The sequence below is a fragment of the Periplaneta americana genome, chromosome 2 (assembly GCF_040183065.1).
Source record: "Periplaneta americana isolate PAMFEO1 chromosome 2, P.americana_PAMFEO1_priV1, whole genome shotgun sequence".
Taxonomy (NCBI): domain Eukaryota; kingdom Metazoa; phylum Arthropoda; class Insecta; order Blattodea; family Blattidae; genus Periplaneta; species Periplaneta americana.
The window spans coordinates 20,578,076-20,592,581 of record NC_091118.1 but is presented as its reverse complement, the minus strand read 5'-3'; the positions used below and the strand labels follow the sequence as shown (position 1 = coordinate 20,592,581).

Sequence of the window (14,506 nt, the reverse complement as noted above, 5' to 3'; positions counted from 1 at the left end):
CGAACGACGCAGCGTGGCATAGCGGTTACAAAAAACTAGAGAGCTTAGTTAACGGGTGGGTCTTACGCAAACACCGCCTACCTTACTTTCAACTTGTATCCCTTTCTACTCATTTTATGGCTTGTTCCTGTTAACTATGGCATTAGAAACATAATTACGAAATTGTAAATAGGATACGTATTGGGGACGGTAGGATTCAAAACGGCGAAACTGCTTCAAAATTGAAATTATAATCAAACCCATTAGAACATGGAGACATTTAAAAAATAGAATAATAATATTTACCCCCTAATGTTCATTTTTGTTTTATAATTTTAATTTGTACTCACTAGCTAGTTAGTTTAAATAAATAAATGAATAAATAATAAATAAATACATAGATAAATAAATAAATGTTAATATGGCGTCACAACCGTTTTAGTTTTTTAAAAAGAAATGCCGTGGTATGATATAAAATAAACAATCACGTGCATTAAAACTAGCTTTCGAAAATCAAGCCTATGCTACAAAAAAATCGGTGAACCCAAAAATAGATTAAATTGCAGAAAAAAAAATTACCTGAAATAACCAACAGACTGAGCCATTCCCCAAAAAAACTGTAAACCTAAAATAATCTGAGAAAAATACACTAAAGAACTAGAAGTGACGAGCCATTTGCACATGTCGTAAAACTGGATAGAATAAATGTGGCTGGGATAATAGCTGAAAGGTCATCCATCAGACGTAACTGCTTGTTAGACCAAGGAATTTCTGCATGTGTCGTTATTCAGCACCCTGTAAGCTGGTATTGCTGGTCTTACTAGTAATTGAGATTGGGCCCATACTCTGACTAATGGTGTCTAATGTGGAAGTATAGGTTTCTTAAGTTCAACTTCTATATTCACATTTTAATAATAATAATAATAATAATAATAATAATAATAATAATAATAATAATAATAATAATAATAATTCCTGCAGAATTTACAGACGCAGGCGAACAGATAAGTGAGATGAATTATACTGGAATTATTGGAAATGAATTTGGTAATCTAAGACTCAATTCTTACTCTATAATACTCAAAGTATCACATGTTTGTTCGTAGCAAGAACTTCACGTAATTTCCGTGTGCAAGGCACTGACTGAACTACACGGCTTGGCATTGAAATGTGGTGTTGGTGCAGCATACCAGTGAAGCAAAGTGTACAGTAAGGTAAGGACATGAAATAGTCTTTCTTGAACCATGTTCCGTAGGTATATTGGTGAAACTAGCGCTAAGGTAATTCCGGTGAATTCGGAAGTGAAAATCGTTGAATTTATTGGTGTTTTTTGTAGTGGTGCGGTTGATTGTATATGCAAGGCCTAAACTAATCTAACATAACCTGATACAGAGCCATAGATATATGCAAGATGTAGGTATACCTCAGCGCTAGTTTAGCTCGTATATTTAAATGTAAATTTTGCATCTGTTCTAAGAATAAATTACACATTTATAATCTACATTGCAGGAATGTAAGAATTGAGATTTAAAAAATCAGAATCTAACATTTTTTTGGTGAATAAGCTAAGCTACACCATTCGATAGAATGTTTAGTCACCAGATAGTCAAGCAAATGAAAGCACTCTCAGAAACAGGATGTAAGTAATGTTCAAGCTTTTTCGGCAGCTAGTCCAAATTGTCTTTTGTTTCATAGCATAATATCGACTAGCAGATTTCTATAGAAATAGTACAAACCCAGAAATAAAATCTGGGCCATCTAATTTGACCAAGTTCCAGATACAACGCATTGCGCATGAGCAGTAAACACTTGTGAACAGTCTTGAGAAGCTTGTTGTTTACATACAGGAGTGCTACCAAGATTCGGCCCATTTTTTAAATTCTGTATCTGAACAAAACATCCGAGCTTTTTAGTCCATATTTTAGGGCTGTAAACGCACTGAGGGGATTTGTCGCTATATGAATAAGGATTGCAAAATAGTTCACTTCCGCATACAGAAGTTACGAGCCTCTGACATCTGGCGCATGCGTATTTGTTCGTGATCTTTGAGCTATGAGTCGCTGGTGCCTGCCTTTTGTCTAAGTAATCCGTTATCAAACCCCTCTAACCTTATCGAAACCCTCGGCATATTCCTATTGCAGATAATGCTTAAATATTTATATTCCTTTTGTAATACTAATTGATTTTCACTTTTCGTCTTTCAGATGTTGCCACTACTTCCTAAAGAAAGAAGAAGAAGAAGAAGAAGAAGAAGAAGCCTAAAGGAAAGCTTTTCACCTCGCTGATGTAAGTTGTTAGTGATTTATAATGATGTAGCAGTACTTATCATTCAATAATTTTTCTTTCCTCTCTTTATTTCCCTGCTATTCTTTCCTCTAATTATTTCTCTGCTATTCTTTCCTCTCTTTATTTCCCTGCTATTCTTTCCTCTATTTCTCTGCTATTCTTTCCTCTATTTATTTCTCTGCTATTCTTTCCTCTATTTATTTCTCTGCTATTCTTTCCTCTATTTCCCTGCTATTCTTTCCTCTATTTATTTCTCTGCTATTCTTTCCTCTATTTATTTCTCTGCTATTCTTCCCTCTATTTATTTCCCTGCTATTCCTTCCTCTATTTATTTCTCTGCTATTCTTTCCTCTATTTATTTCCCTGCTATTCTTTCCTCTATTTATTTCCCTGCTATTCTTTCCTCTATTTATTTCTCTGCTATTCTTTCCTCTATTTATTTCTCTGCTATTCTTTCCTCTATTTATTTCTCTGCTATTCTTTCCTCTATTTATTTCCCTGCTATTCTTTCCTCTATTTATTTCTCTGCTATTCTTTCCTCTATTTATTTCCCTGCTATTCTTTCCTCTATTTATTTCTCTGCTATTCTTTCCTCTATTTATTTCTCTGCTATTCTTTCCTCTATTTATTTCCCTGCTATTCTTTCCTCTATTTATTTCTCTGCTATTCTTTCCTCTATTTCCCTGCTATTCTTTCCTCTATTTATTTCCCTGCTATTCTTTCCTCTAATTATTTCTCTGCTATTCTTTCCTCTATTTATTTCTCTGCTATTCTTTCCTCTATTTATTTCCCTGCTATTCTTTCCTCTATTTATTTCCCTGCTATTCTTTCCTCTATTTATTTCCCTGCTATTCTTTCCTCTATTTATTTCCCTGCTATTCTTTCCTCTATTTATTTCTCTGCTATTCTTTCCTCTATTTATTTGTCTGCTATTCTTTCCTCTATTTATTTCCCTGCTATTCTTTCCTCTATTTATTTCCCTGCTATTCTTTCCTCTATTTATTTGTCTGCTATTCTTTCCTCTATTTCTCTGCTATTCTTTCCTCTATTTATTTCCCTGCTATTCTTTCCTCTATTTATTTCGCTGCTATTCTTTCCTCTATTTATTTCGCTGCTATTCTTTCCTCTATTTATTTCCCTGCTATTCTTTCCTCTATTTATTTCCCTGCTATTCTTTCCTCTATTTATTTCGCTGCTATTCTTTCCTCTATTTATTTCGCTGCTATTCTTTCCTCTATTTATTTCCCTGCTATTCTTTCCTCTATTTATTTCCCTGCTATTCTTTCCTCTATTTATTTCCCTGCTATTCTTTCCTCTATTTATTTCCCTGCTATTCTTTCCTCTATTTATTTCCCTGCTATTCTTTCCTCTATTTATTTCTCTGCTATTCTTTCCTCTATTTATTTCTCTGCTATTCTTTCCTCTATTTATTTGTCTGCTATTCTTTCCTCTATTTATTTCCCTGCTATACTTTCCTCTATTTCCCTGCTATACTTTCCTCTATTTCCCTGCTATTCTTTCCTCTATTTATTTCTCTGCTATTCTTTCCTCTATTTATTTCTCTGCTATTCTTTCCTCTATTTATTTCCCTGCTATTCTTTCCTCTATTTATTTCCCTGCTATTCTTTCCTCTATTTATTTCCCTGCTATTCTTTCCTCTATTTATTTCCCTGCTATTCTTTCCTCTATTTATTTCCCTGCTATTCTTTCCTCTATTTATTTCTCTGCTATTCTTTCCTCTATTTATTTCTCTGCTATTCTTTCCTCTATTTATTTCCCTGCTATTCTTTCCTCTATTTATTTCTCTGCTATTCTTTCCTCTTTATTTCCCTGCTATTCTTTCCTCTATTTATTTGTCTGCTATTCTTTCCTCTATTTATTTGTCTGCTATTCTTTCCTCTATTTATTTCCCTGCTATTCTTTCCTCTATTTATTTCCCTGCTATTCTTTCCTCTATTTATTTCTCTGCTATTCTTTCCTCTATTTATTTCTCTGCTATTCTTTCCTCTATTTATTTCCCTGCTATTCTTTCCTCTATTTATTTCCCTGCTATTCTTTCCTCTATTTATTTCGCTGCTATTCTTTCCTCTACTTATTTCGCTGCTATTCTTTCCTCTATTTATTTCCCTGCTATTCTTTCCTCTATTTATTTCCCTGCTATTCTTTCCTCTATTTATTTCCCTGCTATTCTTTCCTCTATTTATTTGTCTGCTATTCTTTCCTCTATTTATTTGTCTGCTATTCTTTCCTCTATTTATTTCGCTGCTATTCTTTCCTCTATTTATTTGTCTGCTATTCTTTCCTCTATTTATTTGTCTGCTATTCTTTCCTCTATTTATTTCGCTGCTATTCTTTCCTCTATTTATTTCGCTGCTATTCTTTCCTCTATTTATTTCCCTGCTATTCTTTCCTCTATTTATTTCCCTGCTATTCTTTCCTCTATTTATTTCCCTGCTATTCTTTCCTCTATTTATTTCCCTGCTATTCTTTCCTCTATTTATTTGTCTGCTATTCTTTCCTCTATTTATTTGTCTGCTATTCTTTCCTCTATTTATTTCGCTGCTATTCTTTCCTCTATTTATTTGTCTGCTATTCTTTCCTCTATTTATTTGTCTGCTATTCTTTCCTCTATTTATTTCGCTGCTATTCTTTCCTCTATTTATTTCGCTGCTATTCTTTCCTCTATTTATTTCCCTGCTATTCTTTCCTCTATTTATTTCCCTGCTATTCTTTCCTCTATTTATTTCCCTGCTATTCTTTCCTCTATTTATTTCCCTGCTATTCTTTCCTCTATTTATTTCTCTGCTATTCTTTCCTCTATTTATTTCCCTGCTAATCTTTTCCCTATTTATTTACGTACTTATCTATTTCTCTTCGCTCGTACTCCTTAATTGCCTTTCTTATTGCCTTTTTCCATAAATTTACATCTATGATACTCCTACAGTTAAGTACCCCTGATGCTACTCCCAACCACAACATTGATTCACATGAATGATCTAATTCACTCAATCACACTTCTAATTTATCTCTCTTTCACTTCTCATTTGTTCAGATATTATTCCACTTTATTTCCCTTTAATTAATTGTTTCTACGATATTGGACAAGACATCAGAGACGTCGGGGTTATACGTCACTGACGACGTGACTATACGCCACTGCTCTCTGGACTAGACCTGACTGACTTTGGTTACGTTTGCCGCTGACCTCGAAGACGTGCTGCTCTGGCTACAGGTACAGACATAGCCGCTGTCTGCTGACATCTGTTACATTACGAGTGTTCTTGACATTTAAAAATGAAATTTACGTGTAAACGTACCCTCTGGGTTACGGTCAAAGACGGCGATAGAGTTGCAACACAATACTTCCTACACAAACTGAACGCTGCACATAGTCACTTGTATATCACATTTTACGTGTATAATGGGTGAAAAGTAAAAGAACTTACAAATAAAAAACAGAAGAAAACGAAAGAAAAATTCCTGGGATGTTCCTATGAAAATGTAGGCACAGAACCCCAGGAACTGGGGAGGGGGAAGCCGTGTTTGTGCCCCGATGCCGGGATTTAATTATCTGTAATAACCTACTGCAATCCAAAACTTACCCTTTTAACGGCGTTAGTCACTTGGGTGGACGGTCGCGTCCACTTCTGTTCTACTGCTCTAGAATATTTTTCGTTATCTTAAAGTTTGCTTTGATTAACTGTCACTCTTGGCTAAGTTTTTAATGCATAAACATTTCATTTATAGCAAACAACGAGAACCAAATCTATAATTAAAATATTAATGGTTAATTATTCGTATTTTTAAATAAACTTTTGAAAATCAGTTGGCCACCTTTCTTTGTCAGTATGACTCGAGGAAAATACGGAAGAGGTTTATTATTTCATTGTGGGTATAGGGAGAACTTGATGACAAATATATGATTTCGGTAAATTTTTAGATAACTAAATAAAAATAAATTGGTCAACACCTTACATTTGTCAATGGCAAAAGTGCAGTAGAGTAGTCTGTGCATGACAACTTTTCTGGCCAGTTTTGTGAACAGCGTTTTAATGTTGGTCCATGTCTGTGCGGTGTGTCAGTGTTGTAGTTATGGTTGAGCTGTGTTGTTAAAATATTGGTGATGGAAGTTATTTTAGAAATAGATTTAAAAAAATCAGCTGAATTGTAAATGTGATCCATATGTAAATCGTAATTAATGTTTGTGGTGGTGGTGGTGGTGGTGGTGGTGGTGGTGGTGGTGGTGGTGGTGGTGGTGGTGGTGGTGGTGGTGGTGGTGGTGGTGGAGAAGAATACTTACCATACTCCACTTTCCCATTGTGAAATGTGACTTTTAAATTTTAAGTAAATAATATATATATATATATATTATTTACTTAAATTCTGTTAAATTTTTGGTTTATGGAAACTTGTGTTTACACTTACATTCTGCAGGAAAGGATACCTACAAATAAATAACATTTGAGTGAAATTCTAAAATACTACAAATGCAATAAAAATGTGTCTTACGTTGAAATTCGAGATTACCCCTAATCAGACGGGAACTTGCATTATACAACACGTTAATAGAAAGGGTGGAAACTGTAACGCATATTAAACAACACTAATATTTATGTTTGTGGTCGAAATAGGTGAAATGTTTTAATTTCAAAATTTTATATGTTTCGGTAACTTCTACACAAATTTGCTGGTCTTCATGTTAATTGTCAGGTGTTACTTCACCCTCACTGGGTGGAGATACTTACAAATGGCTTTTAAGAAACCCGGAGGTTCATTGCCGCCCTCACATAAGCCCGCCATCGGTCCCTGTCCTGAGCAAGATTAATCCAGTCCCTACCATCATATCCCAACTCTCTCATATCCATATTAATATTATCCTCCCATCTACGTCTCGGCCTCCCCAAAGGTCTTATTCCCTCCGGCCTCGCAACTAACACTCTATATGCATTTCTGGATTCGCTCATACGTGCTACATGCCCTGCCCATATCAAACGTCTGGATTTAATGTTCCTAATTATGTCAGGTGAAGAATACAATGCGTGCAGTTCTGTGTTTTGTAACTTTCTCCATTCTCCTGTAACTTCATCCCTCTTAGCCTCAAGTATTTTCCTAAGAACCTCATTCTCAAACATCCTTAATCTCTGTTTCTCAAAGTGAGAGTCCAAGTTTCACAACCATACAGAAGAACCGGTAATATAACTGTTTTATAAATTCCAACTTTCAGATTTTTTGACAGCAGACTAGAAGACAAAAATTTCTCAATCGAATAATTGCAGGCATTTCCCATATTTATTCTGTGTTTAATTTCCTTCCGAGTGTCATTTATATTTGTTACCGTTGCTCCAAGATATTTTAATTTGGGTCGAGATACTGCTACAAAAATTAGACGTGAAGAGAGTTGTATATGCTGTACATATAGAGGAAATTAATGAATTTGATAAATAGAAAATTTTAATTTGGATCTACATATACTTATTAAGGAGATCGTGTTCACCTGTGTACTAAGTTCTGTTATTAAATTTCACTAAACCTAATAATTTCTTTAGGAAAACTTGACAAATATGCTCTGGAAGGCAACGTAAATAATAGCCATTGTAACTTGAAGAATTAGTGAAAATAAAACTTATGAGGGTTATTTTTATTTGTATTTATTTGTATAGTATATAGTTTTAATTAAATCTTGGTATGTTCTTGGTATGAATTGTGATAAATTATTTTTTTGCCGAGGATTGTTGCCGAGAGATTTTTGAAACTAGAAGAAGGGAATCAGCGCCATAGGACCAAAGTGCGGCGAACATCATCCCTAATCTCGTAGTGGTAATCGGTAAGTTCAGTGAATAAGTCACATAATTTCTTAAATCGATTAGCAGTTTGTGAGAAAAACGATGTAAACAATATAAAAATTTAATATTTGAAGAAATAATAGTATGATTTAGGTATTAACATAAATTTGCTCTTTATCGGGATACACTATAATAATAATTACGCTATCAAATGAAATAACCCAAATAATATATGAAAGTTTGATAGGCCTACTTGTTTTACAAGATTGCATTGTATCTATTATGTGGTTAACAAAAATTTATTGCAGAACAGTTAGATGAACCCGATTCAAGTTTCAATAGTTCTATAGAAACCGATAATATTGGTAATCTTAGTTGACGTGTATTTAACCAAAATTATTCTTGCATAGAAATCGAAGTTTAAATTTCTTGCCCGGCTTTGAATTCGTAAAATCAGAACTGTGAGACAAATTACACAAATAAAAATAGATTTGAAGGTTGCAGTTTAACAGAAAGCAATAGCTTTCTTATACTCTAAAAACAGAGAATCATGATCCCTTCAGTTTTGGGCTACAAATTTTAGGAAATATTTCAAAGTGCGAAATAAATCTATTCTCTCAGTGCTAAAAACTCGATTTGCATTGTGTGGAAATGTCACTCTTATGAATAAAGGTCTGTATTCATAGTCTAATTCTTCTAAATAAGTACTATAATTACACACCTTTTTATGTAACTTCCGTTCAGATGTTTAAAGGCGTGCGATAAACAGTGTAAGCAATCTGCAGCTTGAAATTATTCAACCGATTTATTATTAATTTCAATTACGAAAAGAGTTCAATTAAATTTTATTTGAATTCTTCATTCATGTCAGCTACATACATTGCATAAATCTTTGAATATAACTTACATTATAATGTGTAACCCAGCCTATAAGAGAGTTAATCAGAGTGAATACACCTTGAACAACTACAAAATGCAGGCGTGAGAGTATTGATGCTATATATTCGTTCACTCTGAATGGATATTTCTGAATTACCTTTATTCTCACTACAAAACTTCTGAGAATCAGGTACTGTGAACATAAACTCAACTTTCTGTCGTTAATTGAAAAATTTAATTTCGTTATATATACGAAATTTACACTTAAATAGCAACACACAAAATATGGATGCATAGCAGATATCTTGTTTTAATCTTTTGGCATTGCCTTAAACTGTTTCTTCACTCTGTTTATATTTTGTTGATGTATTGAATTATTCTAAAATGTTTTCTTTGTTATCTCAATCTAGGCGAGATGTATGACTGAGCAGATAATACGGTCCCTTAACAAGAGGATCTTCAGGAAGATATCTGGAGCCGCACTAAGTTAAGTATCAGATGAGAGATTTTATACTTTTCATTGTGGTTGGATAGACGAAAGTTCAATTTCCAGCAGCGTTGACGTATATTAAAAGTTTCGGTCTAGACAGTTCTATTGTCAGGGTCGTGTTGCAAGAGAAATGGTATCCGTTTTTGTTCTGCTCGATATATCTGGCTAGCCAAACAATTGGTGCAAATAAAACGGCAACTCTTCACGCCTTGGGAGGGACAATCTTAGTAGTTCAGGAACACAGAAAGTTGTAAGTGTAAAATGCTGTTAGCGAACATTTTTTTGGAGAGCCAAATGAATTCTTAAATTATAATAATTATAAAAATCAAAGATTTTATTTAACAGGTTCCTGAGTAGTACAGATACCTTTTAAGAACTGTAGCGTTTGGCAGCTTTGTGTAGTTCACTCTACATAAACAAGAAACTTTGTGACTAAAATAAGATGGTGAAACACGACTTCTAGGATAATTTATGTATGTCTAAAGTGTCCTAAAATAACGTTTAATTGAAATTATTTTACACCCGAAAATAACTTTCGTCTACTCAACCTAACAAAATTTAATTTTTGTACTGTACATATTGTACATAGCCTATAAAACGCTTTATAATTATTAATTATTAACATATTCAATTTATATATCCATTTCGCGAATTTAGTATCCTGCTTTTCATAAACTGCGAGCAATGAATTTTCCATTGTTCTCCTGGGTAATGTGATCCGTGTCTAATCCTTGTAAAATTTTTAAATGTTTCCAAATTATTTGATTTAAAATTCTATATAATTCTAATACGTAACTTACATTGATAAACTACAGTACATGCGATCAAAGCAATAATGAAAATGAGAAAAATTTCATCGTCTATTTCGTCATTGTCATTTTATGTAACACTGCATTCGTCCTAAACAGCATTAGATCCAGATGTCCATATGAAGATTTGGAAGTGTTGAGTTAACTGTATTGTCACGATTTTCTACATTTTATCGTACACTAATGTATGAGTGTTTATTTTTTAGGAATCTTGTAACCTAATATACCAATCAAAATTTTCCACAATTTTATTTCTGAATCCAGATAGCAACATGCATACTTCGATATTTCATTGAAGTCTTTAAATGTATAACAATGGTAACAATGGTAACGTATGAGTAAGCGATAATACATAAATTTTATTTATTTAGTTGGACTGCATTTGTTTTAGTGCTTGCTTATTTTGTGATGTTAATTTTAAAATGAGTTTGTATTCTCCTATGTGAAATGAATTTGATTAATTTTCTCGAAATTTCGACACTGCAAAGATATTTTCTCTCATGTGTGTTAGAGTAAGAATTGTATGAAGTGTTGTATATGTGATGTGCATGTTATTTAAAGAAATTCTAGATTTAATAGTATTCTCCGTCTGAATTGATAACTAGAGTTGTCTCACTGAGTGTTTTAAGTGTTTACTACGATCGATAGTTTTCATTATTTTACCATTTCAGCAGTTTTTCAATTTTAGAAAATAAAAATTTGTACTGTACTAATAATTTTATTCTGTAAACGTAAGAAGCAACATTCCTATACTCTGAAACTGATGTGCTGTATGATTAAACTTTCAGGATTCTGTGACATATTTACATTTTCTCGTTGATTCTATGACAGTTTTATTTGGTACAGCCTATTTTTAATATTTGCCTTACACTGTGTTAGTGCGAATTTATATAATTATACAAGTATACTAAATTTAGTATAACAATTTATTAATCTGTAGGCATAATTTTTATTATGATTATACTGACAATAATAGTTCCAATATGTCTTTACCGTCGTGTGAGAAAAAAAGCAATTTTTTTATATGTAAATTTATACGTTAAGCTTTTCGTATTCTCTATAAAATTTCCGATTTTGTGAATATTTTAAATTTGAAGGGTTCTGAAGAAGTGTTCATTATTTTTTTTAACTCGGTAAGTTGCTTCATTCAATCAATGCTGTTTTGTTTCTTATGGTGGAAATGAATGACTAATTTAAACAAATTTCATTTGAGCATGCTTCTGCTAGTGTTCATTAACTTGTGGGAACATGCATCTCATATGTCCAAGTAGAAATTATTTAGTGCATGTTTGTATCTTTTCAGAAGTACAAAATTCAAAATTGCGGTAATGCAAATATTCAGTTTTCGACTAAATTTATGACTGTTCTTAAAAGCATCATGTACCATGTGCATTGTCAACTTTTCTCTTGCGAAATTCATACTAAGGTATCTGTGAACTTGCAACTACTCGGATAAGACTGTCCGTAATGCCAGTTTCTAATATAAAAATTTCGTTTGAAGTAGTTTAGAAAAATAAAAACGTAATTCGACTCAAAAACTACTGAATTAAAATTTGAATTCGAAAGTTATTCACATGTCAAAATTTTGTAAGTCATGTATTACTTAGAATGCTCCTGCCAACTTTTGTCTCGAAATTTAGATTGTGATTTCCCAAGAATTGCTTCACGTCGGTATTGAATTTATTTAATTTTCTCTTCTGTGAAACTTGTGCCGTTCTTAAAAAATCGTAGAAATGCGAAGTGTGTAGTGAAGTGAAACAGTGAACGTGTGATGCGAAATGGGGGAAGTGAAATAGTGGATAAAAGGCGAAAATAAATCAAGACAACTGAAGAAAGAACTGATAAAACTGAAGAATGAATTGAGAAAACTGAAGAAAATTGAGAAATCTGAAGAAAGAATTAAGAAAATTGAAGGATAATTAATGAAACAAAAGATATTGAAGAAAGTAATGGTAAAATGATACAAAACTCTATGAAGATAAAAGAAAATGAAATTAAATTAGCAAATGATCGTAATCTGAGGCGCGAAGAGGGGCACAAGGATTCTTTTTAAACAACCAATCGCGGAAATTTGTGGATAGTTCTCTGGGAAGTCACATTCACAGTGTGGAACTGAACTAAGTTCCAAAGTTCTTTTGTATTTATTTAGCTCATAGTTTCGTTGCCGGAACATAGGTACCCCTAGCGGAGGTTTCAGTACCTCCAAGATCGAAGTTTCTTTACACAAAATTCCAATTCAAATCATGGAGGGTGCGATAAAAAATTCAGGCTTTTCCACATGAACTTAATTTAAATGCTGGAACTCACTGATGTTTGAAAACTTCTCGGACGAAACAGTTTCACAGAAAGACTTGAGAAACATGTTCCCAATTAAAATACTAAAATTTAACAAATGATTTAGTTTAGAATTACTTACAAAATTTCAGTGTAAAAAATTATATTTATTTTTTACAGAAAATTTATTGAATGCAGAAGAGACAATGGCCAAGCTCCACTTTTCCTGGCGTTTCATTGGGGCTCTTCGAATACTTAAAATATAATTCATTGTCTTTTTCGTACATTTTTAGGATTAAGTTAGTGACATTGGTATTAATCTACAGGACTGGAAGCCAGTGGTCGATTTTTACAGAATAGCAAAATGTTTTTAGTCCTTAAAAATTGCTCTATCAACATTACGTCTGTAAGATTTCATAAAAATTTTCCTCCGTGATTTTTATACTTTCTGTGTATTTTTTCCTTAATTTAATTGAATTTATATCTAATTGTTATTAATATTATTTACTTATGGCTTTTAAGGAACCCGGAGGTTCTCATCTCTACTTGGTTAATTTTAAATCCGTTTTATAATCTTGACGAATTTTTTGATTGTACAATCTCTTTGCAATAGTTCCATTTTAACTGACCTTTGTATATGCATACTGTTTTTAGACATGTAATTTGAACTATTACCGCCCTCACATTACCCCGCCATCGTTCCATATCCTGTGCAAGATTAATCCAGTCTCTATTATTCTATCCCACCTTCGTCAAATCCATTTTAATATTCTCCCATCTACGTTTCAGCCTCCCCAAAGGTTTTATTAATATTACTATTTATTTTTTGTATGTGATATTAATTTACTATAACATTGGCTTACTCTTAACTTCTGGATTATTATGTAGTTATCTTACTACGTGACTGTTTTCAGGGTAGAGTACGAACTAATATGTTACTTCTAATAAAAGTTTCTTCCTTTATTTTGGAAGTTATTAGCTGACGAATGTTGATGAAATTTTCTCATTGAAATACCAAATTTATTTCTACCGCAACATTTTTTTCTATTACTTATATATGGTGCTAAGAAATCTTTACCATATAAAATATATCTCAATTTGCTTTCACTACTAGCATGACCGTTACTAGGCAACCTAGCCCGTTAACTTCCTCAATCTGAATCTGAAATCGACGCACGTTTTTATATTATTTGTGTATAAACTTGTTTAAAAGTGATAAATTAAAAATTTATAACACTTATGCAATTCCTCTACCAGTAATTTTTTTCATTGTTAGTGATAACCCTCGATACTAAACGGGTCTCAGTTACGTTTGATTTCTGTAAGAGACTGTTCTCGTATATTTAATAGAAATGAACTACACGTCCTTATTCTGATTTATAATTTAATTTGTTACAGATACGATGCCTCGTGGTGGATGCGTATTTCGCAATTGTATGCAAGTGGTTGTGAATCGCTCATCGCTTCTGTGTGAAGATTAAAATGGAAATTTAATTGCATAGAATATGAATTGAATGAATGCAGACAGTTTTGAATTACGTATTTACGTATGAATATAATGGACAAGTCTGCTAGTTTTTCTCAATATTTATTTCTTTTACCTGAAGGCGTGAATGGTCGTGTATTAGCCTGAGAATAGTGTGAATAAAGGAACGTTCTTGGTACTTCAGTAATATGTTATGAATGATTTATGCAGAAATAATAGTAGAATAAGATCATAGTGATCTTGAACTTAATCTTTGTTCACCACCAATTTCACTTACACGCGCTTGATTTGAATCTAGTCTGCCTGGAGATAAAATACAGTACTTGTAACACACAGTTAATCAGAACACATGAAAAATTTCAGTTCATAGCACAAAGTGTGTTTCTAAAACTTTTAAATACATCGCACATAATACATTTACAAAAATTTTACAGAACTTTGGAAGATGAAATGGAACACAATAACTGAAATCATTGAAGACATTACGGAAAATCAAATTCGTAATCTTCCAAAACACATT

The 14,506-nt window shown here is 32.7% G+C and overlaps 1 long non-coding RNA gene across 2 annotated transcripts; it reads left to right on the top strand.

The window, feature by feature from the left end:
- Positions 1-2,181: 2,181 nt before the first annotated feature.
- Positions 2,182-14,169, top strand: LOC138715577 (uncharacterized). Of its 2 annotated transcripts, XR_011336492.1 has the most exons (3): positions 2,182-2,265; positions 7,993-8,089; positions 9,338-14,169. It is a non-coding gene; the product is annotated as an uncharacterized lncRNA (long non-coding RNA). The 2 variants fall into 2 exon arrangements; XR_011336481.1 differs by lacking the exon at positions 2,182-2,265 and having other exon boundaries at positions 6,806-8,089.
- The last annotated feature ends 337 nt before the right edge of the window (positions 14,170-14,506 follow it).